Below are 13,907 nucleotides of genomic sequence, written 5' to 3'. Positions count from 1 at the left end.
AGTTATTTACTGTCTGGCAACCTCATGTAACTGACCCCTGCCCCAATATCCTCCTTGTCTTTAGCTGAAGATAATATTTAAGCGGTGGCTTCTGCCATTTACTCAATCTGGTTTGATTCTTATCTAAAAGTTATAGGACCACCCCATAACCAGAACCCTACCACACTGATACCATTTTAACAACTCTTTTTACATATTCTTTCCTTTGTCTTGTAAAGAGATAACTCACATACCTATGCCTTAAATTTAGCCTTACTCTCCACCCATGTTTGCAGCGGCAGCAATGGCAGTGGCAGCAGCTCTGACTGCCCATGGGTCCTGTCCACACTATTCTCTGAATAGAAGAGCACTACTGCCAGACCTTGAGAGTCCAAGAAATCTTTCTTTCGACTCTCGGCTCACCGACCCCGCGGCTCACGGACCCTGCACCACTCCCACTTGCTTTTATCCTTCCTTACATCTCCTTCTCCAACTATCTGCTCATTTCCTTCAGTGAATCTCGACTGCCCGTCGGCACTTCCTCCTCCATCACTTCCCTGTTGCTTCCTGCCGGTGGACTCCTTCTACCTAGCCCACGCCCCACCCCCATTCTCCCTACTTTGTGCGTCTGCAGCTCCTGCTCCCCTGCGCAGCCCCATCACGCCCCTCAGGATAGAAGGAGACATTGAGACAAGTGCCCATCACATGCGTTCGCCCTTCACTGTGACTCTGAGTCACTTCTATTAGTTTCGTTTTCCAGATGAGCAAACTGAGAGATAGGTGCTAACTCTCCGAAGTCAACCTGCTTGTGAGCAACAGCCTGGGATCTTTATCAAGAACGTCCTAAGCCGAGTTTAATGCCCTCCCCATTCTATCACAGCTGCCACAGGCCAGGGAGATAATATGGCTGGGACATGTCATGAGCTCTCACTTAGAAGCAAAAATCAAAGGTTGTGCCCCAAGTAGCAATTTCTGTCTGTGACTTAGTATTCTGAGACCTTCTCTACCGGGCAGCTCCTTCTCCTGTCTGTGGGGCATTCCACTTAGTCAGGGGGAGCAGCAGGGTGGGGGTGGGACAGGGCCCCTACCACCCCACTTTTCCTTGGAATAGTGGAGGAAGTTTGCTGTCAGATGAGCACGGGGAGGTGACCTGGCCAGCAGGCACCTCAATTACCAAATGCATTTTAGTCATTAAATTCATTATTGCAGATTAATTGAAAACTGAGAGCGAGGCTGGATAGCATAGCTTAATTGCACAAGTGGAAAAACTAGCCTCCTGGCCTGAGCGAAGCAGGAAACTCCTGAGGCTGCAGTCTAAAGCCCTGTTTTCTCTTTAATCTGCTCTTGAATTCATGAACCTGACGTTTTGCAAGCCCAGCAGAAAGGCGCTTCCTTTAATGCCTTTCCTCTCCAGCAGTTGGCCGTTTAAACCAGGCCCCCTTGAAAGTGGGCTCTGTTTGAGCCCTGCTTCCATTTCAGAGAGCCCATTTTAAATGGCCTCTGTGTTTGCATCACACTTAAAGCTTTCATTAATGACCTGTTTCATCACAGGACCCTGTCCCACGAGCAGAGCGGTTGGCCCCTGTTTAGCACGGAATCAGAAGTGTCGAGAGGTCAAAGGCTTCCATCGCAAAGAGCAGAGACATTAGAACCAGAACAACTCAGGTGTGAATCCAGTTGTGCTGCCTATAACCTGTGAATCTTGTTGCTTTGGAGCACCAATTCTCAATCGTAAATGGAGAGAATAATATATAGGATTATCCTGAAGAAGAAATGAGACAACCAATGTGAATTTCTCATTCCTCCAACTGGCAGAGAACAGATCACAGCAAAAGCCCCTTCTCCTTCTCCTGATCTTTTGGGCGCAAACTAGGTTTGTAAATTCATTTGAATATTATTTTCCAACTCCAGTTACATTCTCCTCTTCTTTCTTCATTTCTTCCTGCTTTTTCCTGTCAATACACATACTTCAAATGCCTTAGGAGCACAGAGGCCAATTTGTGACAGCTTGATTCCGTGACTTTGTTATTTGCAGTTAACTTTACCCTGCAATTTAAGACATAGATTGATAGGATGTGACAGCAGAGTTCCAGGGTCCCATGGCCTCAAGTTGACAGGAGTGCACATTGCGTGACACTCGAGGTGTTACTTACTTTATGTGAATTATCTCACTCCTCAACGCATTTTTCGAGAGGTGTGTATTACTTTAAGTAATGCTTAACTTCTGTAATAGATAAACTCTCATGTCTCCATGGCTTAATACAATACACTTTTATTTCCTGCAAAGGAAAAGCCCAGCAAGTGGAGCCCAGTGTCAGGAGATCTGTGCATGGGGACTTGGGCTGCCGAGGGTCCTTCAGTCTTCACACATGGCTCCGCGGGCGGCCAGGGAGGGGAGAGGGCCTGAAGAAAGGGGAAGAAAGAGAAAGAGGGACTTGGGGGGCTTTTCTGCTTGTGTTTTTTCATCAGAAGGGAGCCAGACCTACCTGCAGGGCAGCTGGGGCAGGTGGTCTCGCGAGGTTCCCAGGAAGAAGGGGAAATCCCTGTCTCAGGTGAGTGTGAAAGTCCCCGTTGTACAGATGAAGACGTGAATGGGCACAGGAAGTCAACAGGAGAGCCAGCTTCTGAATGTGGGCAACTGTTCCATTGCTCTTCAACCTTCTGGGAATTATGCTTTTGAATTTCCAAGTACGTATCAGAAATACATATTTTTCCTAAATAAAAAGCAAATAGGTAAAACTTGAACTGAAAAAAGATAATCAATGCAATTCTTCTCAAAATGGAGTTTGTGTCAGTGTGTCAGGGGATGCAAGACCTGAAACATTAACTTTTGCTTAATAGTAAGGCACTAAAAATATTTTTCTATGAAACTGGATATATACAAATTTATATGAATTTTTAAGATTGAAAACGGAACTTCAAATAAAAAAGTTGCTTGTGGTGGGCCACTGCTATGCCCTTGGACACTTAGGGATTCAAAGTCACTCTTTCTAAGGTGAAAGACCTGTACTCTGAAAACTATAAGTCATTGATGAAAGAAATTGAAGAAGACACGAATAAATGGAAAGATATACCATGTCCATGGATCGGAAGCATTAATATTGTTAAAATGTTCATACTACCTGAAACAATCTATAGATGCAATGCAATCCCCATCAAAATACCAATGGCATTTTTCACAGAGCTGGAACAAAAATTTCTAAAATTTGTATGGAACCACAAAAGACCCCAAATAGCCAAAGCAATCTTGAGAAAGAAGAACAAAGCTGGAGGTATCATGCCTCCTGGTTTCAAACTACCATACTATGAAGTGATAGTAATCAAAACAGTATGGTACTGGCACAAACATAGACAGATTGATCAATGGAACAGAATAGAGAGCCCAGAAATATATCCCCACTTATATGGTCCATTAATTTATGAGAAGGGACCCAAGAATATACAATGGGGAAAAGACAGTCTCTTCAATAAGTGGTGTTGGGAAAACTAGACACCTACATGCAAAAGAATGAAAGTAGATCACTATCTTACACTATATACAAAAATAAATTCAAAATAGATTAAAGACTTAAAACCATAAAACTCCTAGAAGAAAACATAGGAAGTCAGTTCTTTAGTATCAGTCTTAGCAATATATTTTTGGACCAGTCTCCTCAGGAAAGGGCAGCAAAACCAAAAATAAACAAATGAGACTACATCAAACTAAAAACAGTTTGTGTAGTGAAGGAAATAATCAACAAGACAAAAAGGCAACCTACTGAGTGGGAGAAGATATTTACAAATCATACATCCAATAAGGGGTTAATATCCAAAATACATAAAGAACGTACACAACTTAATATCAAAAACAGAAACAACCTGATTAATAAATGGGCAGAGACATTTTTCCAAAGAAGACATACAGATGGCCAACAGGCTCATAAAAAGATACTCAACAGCACTGATCACCAGGGAAATGCAGATCCAAACCACGATGAGATACTGCCTCATACTTGTCAGAATGGCTATTATGAAAAGACAAGAAATAAGTGTTGGTGAGGATGTGGAGAAAAGGGAACCCTCATACACTGTTGGTGGAAATGTAAATTGGTACAGCCACAGAGGAAGGTAGTATAGGGTTTCCCCAAACAATTAAAAGTAGAACTAACATATGATCCAGCAATTCCACTTCTGAGTATTTATCTGAAGAAAACAAAAACACTAATTCAAACAGATATATACATCCTTATGTTCATTGCAGCATTATCTACAATCGCCAAGCTATGGAAGCATCCTAAGTGTCCATCAATAGATGAATGAATAAAGAAGATGTGGTATATATACAATGGAATATTACTCAACCGTAAAGAAGAATGAAACCTTGCCGTTTGCAACAACATGGATGGACCTAGAGGGTATTTTGCTGAGTGAAATAAGTCAGACAGTGAAAGACAAATACTATATGATTTCACTAATATGTGGAAGCTAAAAAACGAAATAAACAAATGGACAAAACAAAACAGAAACAGACTCATAGATACAGGAAACAAACTGGTGGTTACCAGAGGGGAGAGGGGTTGGGGGTGTGTGTGAAATGGGTGAAGGAGATTAAGAGGTACAGACTTCCAGTTATGAAATCAGTAAGGCATGGGAATGTAATGTGTGGCCTAGGGAACATAGTCAATAACATTACAGTAACTTTGTAGGGCGACAGACGGTAACTAGAATTTTCATGCTGATCATTTCATCATGCATATAAATATGAAAATCACTTGCTATATGTCTGAGACTAATAGGATACTGTATATCAATTATACTTCAAAAAAAAAAAAAAAAAAAACAAGCCCAAAGTCACTCCTTTTAGTTTTAGTGGCTGAAAAGTTTGAGACAGTTTAGAATTTTTTACTGAAAAAAAATTATGTGGCACATTTAACTGTAATTTGTGACTAACTCTTTCTGTAACTCTTCTAAATAACCTATATTATGTTTTGGGACTTGACTCCAATTTTACTCTGGTTGTTAACGTTCTCCTAATTTCTGGAGCCCAGGTTTGTGAGTCTGGGACTTCAGCTTTTAACTTCTCTCGCAGCTGACGATTTGCTTCTCTTTTTCAGGGGTAGTCTTGCTGCTTCTTCAAAAACCAAGGAGTACCCTGTCCTATTTCTCTAGTCAGGAGCTGCTTTGAGCTTCTCTTAGCTACAAACCTCTGTCTGGTCCACTGGGAACCATAAACCTTGTGTGCTTTTCTTACATCCGGAGAACATCAGTCTGACTCCTCTTCTCTGCTTTCCATAGAGCGGTAACCATTTAATGTGCGTGGGATGACTAGGCTAATTAAGAGTTTTCCCAGAGCTGGTTCCCTCTAGAAACTTAGCAACTGCCTTCTAGTAGGAGCTGCCCTAGAAACAGAGTTCAATTTAGCAATGTCTCTTTATAGTGGACAGAACATTTTCATGTTAACTGGCTTTATCATGAAGAGGCGAGAATGGCTCCTTAGTGTCATGTATCACACAGACATCTTATATATGTGACCCAGAAGATGATAGGGAAAGTCCCCCCATGGCTATTATTTATTTTTTTACTTGCTATTTTATTTATTTTATTCCATTTACTTTTTCTTTTTTGACTTTTCCTGTTCTCCACAAGAGACCTCACATTTGATGATATCTCCACCAAATTACCTTTTTTTCCCTTTTTCCTATTTTAAATTCTCTATGGACCTTAGATGCACAGAATTGGATTAATTACATCCTTAGTACACCACTCACTGTCATCACTGGAAAATGCAATTTTATTTAGTTACTTTTGATAATGTAATGAGCGTGCACAAAGCCATCAGTGCACATAAAAGCTGGGCCATTGACAATAACCTATGTGGAACCATATGGTTGCCCCATCCCATGGCATATCTGGCTCCTCCTATCTAAGGCAAACCTTATCCTGAGCCCTATATCAATCATTTTCTTGCTTTGCTTTTTATTTTTATTTTTTTGGTGAGGATGATTGGCCCTGAGCTAATATCTGTTGCCTACCTTCTTCTTTTTTTGCTTGAGGAGGATTGTCCCTGAGCTGACGTCTGTGCCAGTCTTCCTCTATTTTGTATGTGGGACACCACCACAGCATGGCTGATGAGCAGTGTGTAGGTCTGCACCCAAGATCCAAACCTGTGACTCCTGGGCCACCTGAGTTTTGCTTTTTAAATCGTTTCATTTCACTTGTATGTGGTCTTTCAACACTTATTTTGATTTTAGTTATTTAAGACTCTATAAAAATATGAAGATCTATGTAATTTGGGGGGTTATTTTTCCATTTAACGTTAAAATGCTAAGATTTATGCATATCATTGCAAGTTAATATAGCTTATTCACTTCTGCTTATAATCTGTCATGTGACTGGTCCACACTTGTTTCACGCATCTCTTGTCGACCAGCATTTGAGCATTTTCAAGTCTTTTGCTGTGATGACAGTGACAATATGAATGTTCTTGTATATATCACTCTTTGTACACGCTTAGAAATTTCTTTTGAGTATATGATGAGAGTGGAAGTGCTGGGTCACAGGATGGATAAACGGTCAAATTTAGGAAATATTACCAGTGTTGTTTTTAAAAAATCTGACATCAATCAGATTCTTGTTTCTTTGAATGTTCTCTTCTTTCTCTTTTTAAATTTCTATAATATTCTCTCTTTATAAAATACATGTCCTTAAAATTCTCTGAAGTGTGTTTGTGTGCGTTTGTTAACCTCCTTTCTTTGGCGCTTATGGGTTTTTTCTATCTGAGATATTCATCCTTTGGCAATTCCAGAAAATATATCTTCACCATTCAAATATTTTCTCCTTTCTATTTATACTGCTCTCTCTTTCTCTGATTTCTTCTTAATCTAAATACCAGTACTTTAACTTCCATTCTCCATTTCTCTTGGCTTTTCTTTTACATTTTCTATTAGTAATTTTTTATTTTGAGAGATTTCCTCAATCTGGTTTTCCAAATCACAAATTCCTTTCTCAGCTGAATTCCTTCTGCTGTTTATTTATAGTGCGGTATTTATTTAAGAACATTTACATATTTTATGCCAAATGCCTCTATTTTTCTATGTTTGCACTTTCTTCTTTCTGTTTCATATGGCTTATACCTTCCCTTATCTCACTTAAGAAAAACTATACAAAACTTGGAACTAAGGTGAGGGATAATTGAAGCCCTTTCAGTGTCATGCTGGAGCACGGTCTCGTCCCATTCAGGGACTGCCTGACACTCCAGGAGCGTGTGCTTTTCACTTACTGCTTATAATTAATTAGGGCTCACGCTATGTCAGGCTCATCCTTGAGATTGTTGATAAATAAGAGCTAATTTCTGTCTGGCAGAAAAAGATAACCTGAGAGGTTACAGGTTTTTTTTTTCTTTCGCTCCATGAGACCACTTTTGGGCCTGATTTAGCAGTCATAGTCCAGTAATCTTTCTTCCATTGACTGCATAGCCAATCTCTCAAATTCTCATGTGAACCAACTTTACCATTCAGTTGGTTTTAGTGAGCTACATAAATCTGAGTTAAAATATGTGTTCACTATAATTTGTGTGAGAGCTATATTAATTTTTTAAAAATTGTTCTTTGCAAACAATTTTTTTAGACTAATTTTAAATAATTGGTTGTTCTCTTCTAGTTATTCTACTTTTAGTGCACACAATAATCTAATATACTGATTTTCTTATTGTAATATTATGATTTATAATAAGAAATATGTATTTGGTCTTTGACCCTGTTTCTGTCGCAGAGCTCCTAAATGCTTGGAATTTCCTAAGGGGTGAGAGCCATAAAGGTGTATTACGTTACATTAATGAAGTGACTTTTAGAAAGCACCTAAGGAGGGGGCTGGCTGCCAGTGGAGCTAACTATGTTATTAAAGGGTGGAAAATTTTAGTCCCACCCCCAACCTCCAGAGAGGGCAGAGGGGCTGGAGACTGAGTTCAGTCACCAATGGCCAAAGATTTAATCAATCTTGCCTATGTAAGGAAGCCTCCAGAAAACCCAAAAGCAGTGGGTTTGGAGTGCTTCCGGGTTGACGGACACGTGGAGGTTTTGCCCAGATGGAGTATGGAAGCTCTGCACCCATTCCCACATCCCTTTCCCTTCGCATCTCTTCCATCTGGCTGTTCCTGAGTTATATCTTTTTATAATAAACTGGTAATCTAGGAAGTAAAATGTTTCTGTGAGTTCTGTGAGCTGCTCTAGAAAATTAATTGAACCCAAGGAGGGGATCATGGGGACTCTGATCTATAACCATTTGGTCAGAAGCACAGGTGACAACCTGGACTTGCCATTGGTGTCTGAAGGGTGGGGGTAGTCTTTTAGGACTGTGTGCTTAACTTGTGGGATCTGACCCATCTCTGGGTAGATAGTCTCAGAACTGAGCTGAATTGCAGGACAGCCTGCTAGTGTTTAGAGAACTGCTCGTCGGTGTGGGGAAGAAAACCCCACACGTGTCAGAATCGGTACTGGAACCCTTGCTTGTGAAATGGTGATGCCCTCAAATGTCTTCTTATTTTGGCATGTGTCTTTCCCCTAGAGATGCTGGTTATTTTGTGAGGCAGTGAGGATGCGAGGAGGCCAGACAAGAGGACCCGTGTGGTTTTATAGGAGGGATTTAGTCTTCCTACTGCTTGGCCATCTTGGAAGGAAGCAGAACCAGTACCAGAAACCCAAAGCGGTTTCTTGCTGCCCCACTGCCTTCATAGGGAGATATTCCAGAGAAATCCCCAGTCCCCTGGGTCCTGGGATTTGGTGTCTTTGTCATGGTTCTACACCCTTGTGACATCCGCATTGTGCCTGGCTGTCCCCTGTTGGAGCTGCTGTCCCGCCCCTGGCTGCAGGGTTGGGAATGCTGCTCTCCACTTGTCTACTTTGTCCCAGAGGTGGTACGATCTCTGGCTTTAATTCCCTACACCTCAACTCTAGCAGTGTGAATGGTTGCCCCTCCACACAAATAAAGAATCAGCTGGAACCTGTGAATGTGGCTTTTTTCACCAAGAAAAAAGGTCTTTGCAAACGCAATTAATTAAGTTAGCAATGTTAAGAGGAGATCATCCTAGATTACCAGGTGGGTCATAAATCCCACGGCAAGTGCTCTCCTAAGAAACAGAAGAGGAGCCACAGACGCAGAGGAGAAGGCCATGTGAAGGGGGAGATGGGGCGGGGGTGACAGGAGCCACGGGCACCTGGAGCCAGGCTGGAAGATAGAAGGAAGGAGGCCCTGAGCCTTTGGAAGAAGCCCTGTCCTGCCGACACCTTGATTTCAGACGTCTGGCCCCTGCCTGTGAGAGAATACATTTCTGTCATTTTAAGCCACCAGATCTGTGGTAATCTGTTCCAGCAGCCCTGGGATAATTCAGATATCCAGGACAGGCTGTAACCTCTAAGAGTCTCTGCTAAAAGCCTGGGGGTAACAGCGGGAAGACCAAACAGGGAGTGATAACAACTACATACAGGCCCAGAGACACTGGGACCTCCCCAGGCGGTCTCCTCACGGGGTCCCGCCACCTCCTCATGTCCGGGAGCAGCATCTGAAGCTGTCAGGGTGTTGGGACTGGCTCAGGCTCACCCCAGCCAGGAGAGGAAGGCCTTTCCCTCGCAGCAGCCTGCCCAGCTGCGAGATGAACTGTCTCCCTGTTCTCGAGAAGCCACTCCTGCCGCGGGCTCGGCCCGCCAGTGCTGTGGGTCGTCAGAGTCCCCGCAGCACATTTCCCGAAGTCTGGGTGCTCATTCCTGTCCAGGTGGGACTGCTCCAAGTCCAGGCCACTGTTTTTTTGTGTTTCAACATTTGAAAAACAACAACAACTCAGAATTGGTGTCACTCAGGGTCATCCTGTTGTATTAAGTTCATTTTAAAATGCTTAAGCTTGGGTTGTTTGTAGAGATAGAATTTTTTCAAGAAATTAGTTCTGCTAATGATTACACGTATGTGAAATCAGTGCATGTGGAGAGAGACTGGGAGGGAATCCGAAAATGGCTAACAGTTTTGTTAGGGTGCTGAGATTACATTAAAGTTACGGGTGGGATTATGGGTGAGATTTTTTGTCTTTAAAATATATCTTTTAACATTTCTTTCAGAGTGCATAATGCTATTTTTACAGTAAATAACGATAGTCATCAAGTTTTGATGCTGTAAGAAAAGAAATATATTTCTTTGCCTATCTCCTCATCACTTTGGGGGGAAAAGTGACACCAGCTGCTAGGGACAAGTTCTCTGCTGAGAGAAACCCTTAGAGTTTGTGTGCATTTCAAATAGTTGCAGATCGATTTGGGAGGCGAAAGCTTTCCCCTCTTGTTAGTGAGGAGGCTACATCTTCCCTTGTCTTGTTAGAGAATCTCAGTCATGAGGTATCGCCTAGATAGGGGGAGGTGAGAGAGGGAATGAGAGGGAGAGAGCCAGACCAAGGAAGGGAGGAGCGTGGACTCATGGAGGAGCCAGAAGGAACATCCAGGCTCTGCCCTGAACTAGCCGCAAGCCCAGCGGGCCGAGGTGGAGGACAGCTGCTGGCAGGGAAGAGCAGGGACTGGTTAGCAGCTTCTGCATGAGCCCGGACCTCCTGCCCAGTCTGCTTCCTCCATCTGGAAGGCACTGCTCCATCCCCACCTGTTGCTATCTACAGGGTTCCCTTAGGCTCACCCCAAAGACAGCTTTTCTATAAGATCTTTATTGACTGCGCCACCTGGACCAGTTTGCAAGTTCCTTGAAACATCTATTCTGTCCTTATCCTTGTCTGACCTCTTGCCTCGGCCCCTCTCCTGTCCAGCCCTCCATGGGTCCCCCACACATTGCATGATAAGATTCTTAAGGGCAGCAAATGTGTATGGTTTTAGTGTCCACATTATGTCTTCCATATTGTCAAGAAAAATGTATTTATATAAACTAAGTTGAAGCCCGGTGATAAAATGAAGCCTAGATTATGAAAGTAACAGAAATCAGTAAAAAGAGCATCAGATCACAATTCTCTATTCATTTTTTAAACACTAGTTTTAGTGTATATATTTTAAAAATTAATTACAATTTAGACAAATTAAAAAATAAAAACAAAAACAAAAGATTGAAAAGTCATACTACTGCCTATTATCCACGCCTATGGTCAAGATCTGGTTGTTTACACCACAGCCATAACCTCCTCCCTCCGTGGGAGGACTGCATTGTAACAACAGGCAGAACACAGGTGCTCTGAATGATTATCAGAAGTTTAAACACTGTCACATGGGGTTGAATACTGACCCTGCATAAAGCTCCTCTAAACTCCAAGGGTTCATGATTCTAGGAGTATTATGATTTAGATAACAGTACCAACTAACATATTGTTGCTAACTCAGTGCCAGACACTGTTTTAAATGCTTTGTGTGTTTTCAATGGTATAACTTTAATGAGCAGATGAGGAAACAAGGCGCTTAACCTCTCTGAGCTTTTACTTTATCTGTAAATGGGATGGTTGTAATGATTAGATGAGTTAATATGAGTCAAGCATCTAGCAGAGTGTTGAGCACGAAGAGAGTGCTGTAAAGTATTTGCTGACTTTTGTTGAGCTCATTGAACTCCACTGTGTCCCAAGCGTTGTGCTGGGCTCTGGGGCTGGAGAGATGAACAAGTCAGTGTTTGCCCTCAAGGGAGCGCTTGACCTGGTGGAGGAGAAGGGCATGTGACCCACTCATTCGAGCAGGATGCAGCGGAAGGCAGTTTGGAAGAACGGAAGACAGTGTACCTAAGTCAGTATGGGTGCAAAGAAAGGGCTTGACTGTCATTCTTTGGCGGAAGCCGTTGTCATCCATGGGGTGTAGCTATCTGTCTCCTGTCTGGTTTTCTCCATTTCTGAGCCATAGTGCCTGAGATTTCGAAATGAGAGATTTATTTATTTGAGTCATTACCCTTTTCCCACAGGCTTCTATAAAACTGCAAATTAATTAGGGGTTTGCATCAGTGGCCTAATGACATGTTGGTCACTTCTTGCATGACAGATTGCAGGGACCTACGCCCAGAGCTTCAGTTCGGAAGTCTGCGCGGAGCCTGGAAACGCCTCGCTGGTCCTGAGGCTCCTGCACCCACACACCTCACCCTGGGAGGCACTGGGCTGAGGGCCAGGACAGACTGGTGGCCCTTTGCACCTGAAGGGGACATGCACAGGAGCAAGGGGAAGGGGCTGGGTCCTGTGTGCAGCCCACCCTCTGTCGCTGGGCATTCTTTTCTTTAGGCGGCTTCTCTCTTCCTGTTGGGACAAAGCTCATCTGGCAGGTCCAGGACAGGCCACCCGAGTCCCCCTCTGCCTGCCAGCCTGCCCATTCCCTGTGTCTCCCTGAGCTCCACCTCCTCCGTCGGCTCCTAGCCGTGTGGCTAATGACAGGCCCATTCAGACCTCATTAGGGGATAGCTTGGTTTCTTCCGCTCTCAGAAGCTAATTATGCCTCTTTCATTAGTTCAATTTCAGCCATTAATGTGCTTCCGTATACAGAAATGGCTGTTTGTTTTAATCTAGGTGACGTGTGTGGCTGTCCTTCCTCTCTCGGCATACATTCGTCTCTGTCTTGTCTCCCCTTCCTTATGAACAGTGCTGCGCTCAGGGTCCCAGTCTTAAGCAACAGAAATCAAAATGGTGAACTTAAAAGCTCAAAGGGATTTATAGTAGAGAAACTGGGCAGCTCATGGAATAAAAGGAAGTACCAAACAATTGATCCCGGGAAACAAGAGGCACCAGGGAAAGCTGGGGACCCGCAGTCCTCTTCAACAACAGGATGTCTTAATCTCACCTTTAAAAGACTCGCCAGGCAGGGTGGCTCCAGAGCGGGTAATTCAGTGGCTCAATGATGTCATCGGGGCTCATGCTGCCATCTCAATATTTTGGCTCATCTTCTTAGCTACTCTCCCCCTCCCCCAATTGGTTCTAGATGGCTCTGGCAGGCGCATGCGTGACTGCAGACAACCACCTCCTGAAGCTGCAAAGGAAGTATTTCTCTCTTGCATCTCTCTCTCTCTCTCTTCTTTTTAAAGCGATCACCCGGGAGAACTCTTCCCAGGAGTTGCTAAGCGAACACCCCCTCGTGTTTCCTTGGCCAGGATTGCACCACGCCTACTGCCTAAGCAGTCTGCCTGGGGGGTGCTGGGCTGGGCTTAGGGCACGTGGGTCTCATCCCTCGGGGCTGGCGGAGGTCCTGGCCCCTCTGGAGCACAGAGCTACGAGATGTAGGAGAAACGCTGGGTCTTTAGGCAGAGCAGAGGGCAGAGGCTGCAGGGAAGCGCTTACTCAGCATTCCTCAGCAATCACAGGGAGGGAGGAAGGCCCTTCCCCAAGTGGAAAGCTTGCTGGGGAAACTCGAAGAGCAGCTATCCGTCCTCGGATACTCAAAACTCAGATTCTAAACTTCTGCCAACTTTATGCTCAATTGTGCACATGTGGAATGATGGCACCTGCCAGCACTGAAGCTTCCAGGGAAAGATCAGGGGTTTCAGGTCCACATGCTGTGGACTGAATTGTGCCCCTTGAAATGCACATGCTGAAGCCCTAACCCCACGCGTGACTGTTTGGAGACAGGGCCTGTGAGGAGGTGGTTAAGGTTAAATGAGATCATGGGTGTAGAGCCCTGGTCACGAAGAGGCACCAGAGATCTCCCTCTCCACGTGTGAGGACGCAGCGAGAAGGCTGCTACCCGCAAACCAAGAAGAGAGCCCTCACCAGAAGCCAGGCCCCATTGGCACCTTATTCATGGATTTCCCAGCCTCCAGAACCGTGAGAAAAACACTTCTGTTGTTTCAGCCCCCGGTTGTGGTATTTTTTTATGGCCGATGGAGCTGACTAAGACACTACGTAATATATACAGCCAATCCCACAGCCGATAGTGTGATGGTGCAAAGGAAAAGCAAATGCAGACCTGTGTTGTAGCATAGGTGAAGATGCACTGGCTCCCTGAGGCACCAGGTCCTCT

The 13,907-nt window shown here is 43.9% G+C and overlaps 1 long non-coding RNA gene across 1 annotated transcript; it reads right to left on the bottom strand.

The window, feature by feature from the left end:
* Positions 1-2,248: 2,248 nt before the first annotated feature.
* LOC138920044 (uncharacterized) lies at positions 2,249-12,860 on the bottom strand. Its single transcript, XR_011430663.1, has 3 exons — positions 12,735-12,860; positions 2,466-2,693; positions 2,249-2,382 (listed from the first exon to the last, which is right to left on the bottom strand). It is a non-coding gene; the product is annotated as an uncharacterized lncRNA (long non-coding RNA).
* Positions 12,861-13,907: the final 1,047 nt, after the last annotated feature.

This window comes from Equus caballus, chromosome 2, assembly GCF_041296265.1.
Source record: "Equus caballus isolate H_3958 breed thoroughbred chromosome 2, TB-T2T, whole genome shotgun sequence".
NCBI lineage: Eukaryota > Metazoa > Chordata > Mammalia > Perissodactyla > Equidae > Equus > Equus caballus.
Note: the sequence above shows the minus strand (reverse complement) of the source record. Positions and strands in the feature narration are given on the sequence as shown.